Source organism: Zootermopsis nevadensis, unplaced genomic scaffold (genome assembly GCF_977971745.1).
Source record: "Zootermopsis nevadensis isolate Lab colony 2312 unplaced genomic scaffold, Znev_1.0 Znev_ptg000019l, whole genome shotgun sequence".
NCBI classification, from domain to species: Eukaryota; Metazoa; Arthropoda; class Insecta; order Blattodea; family Termopsidae; genus Zootermopsis; species Zootermopsis nevadensis.
The window spans coordinates 6,460,988-6,461,895 of record NW_028259151.1 but is presented as its reverse complement, the minus strand read 5'-3'; positions in this window follow the sequence as shown (position 1 = coordinate 6,461,895).

Here is a 908-nt window from a genome sequence, read left to right as displayed (position 1 = left end):
AGCGTGTTTAAAAGGCTGGAGACTATATCGAAAAATTATGCAATTGTACATACTTATTGTCATTGTATTATTTAATAAAAAATTAATTGCAGAAACTTTCTGACACCCTCATTTATGAATCAACCTTGATGACAATACCACTAACCATCCTTTACAACAGGTGTCAGCAACTTTTCCATTGCCACAGGCTGCACTTACATGTTTATAAGGGCCACAAAAAAATAATGTCATGGACAATAAGTGAAACTATTTTTCATTAACTTAAAGAATGCAGCTGGTATTCACTTTAAAATTGGTAATAACAGTATTTTGCCATACAGCAGAGGTAATAATAATCTCTCAATAAGCCTATAATATATTAACTTAAAAAAAACATTCATGGCATCATGAAAGTTAAAAATGTTATGAACAGTTTATTTGGAAAGAAAGCATACTTACAAATATTTTCCTTATTTTTGTTCTTCAGAAACGTAAATCACATTGTTACTACTTTTTAGCTTAGTGTAATATATGAGGTTATCACAGTGGTGAGGATGACCTGGGTTCTGACAAGTAGATTCATAGGTAGGTATCAATGTTTTGAAAGAGAACATCACACATAGGTCAAAGTGAAACAAAGTCAACAGTTTTGTAAGAATACAGCAATGTCATTAAAGTTTTTTAATTAGGAACCCTATACAGACAGTCACACATTATTTCACCATATTTTCAGCACATAAATTTCAAGTGGAGCAGTTTCCTAAAATCAAATGTCAAACTTCAAAATTAAGAAGGTGCACTAGTTTAATGTGGTTTTTGCATGATGTCTTCTGACAGTCTGTATTTGGCTTTAAATTTATTGGGGCAATTCTTAATTGCTGGTACTGATGGTCATCTGTTAACTTGGAGCAAAACTTGGTTTTCCTGAA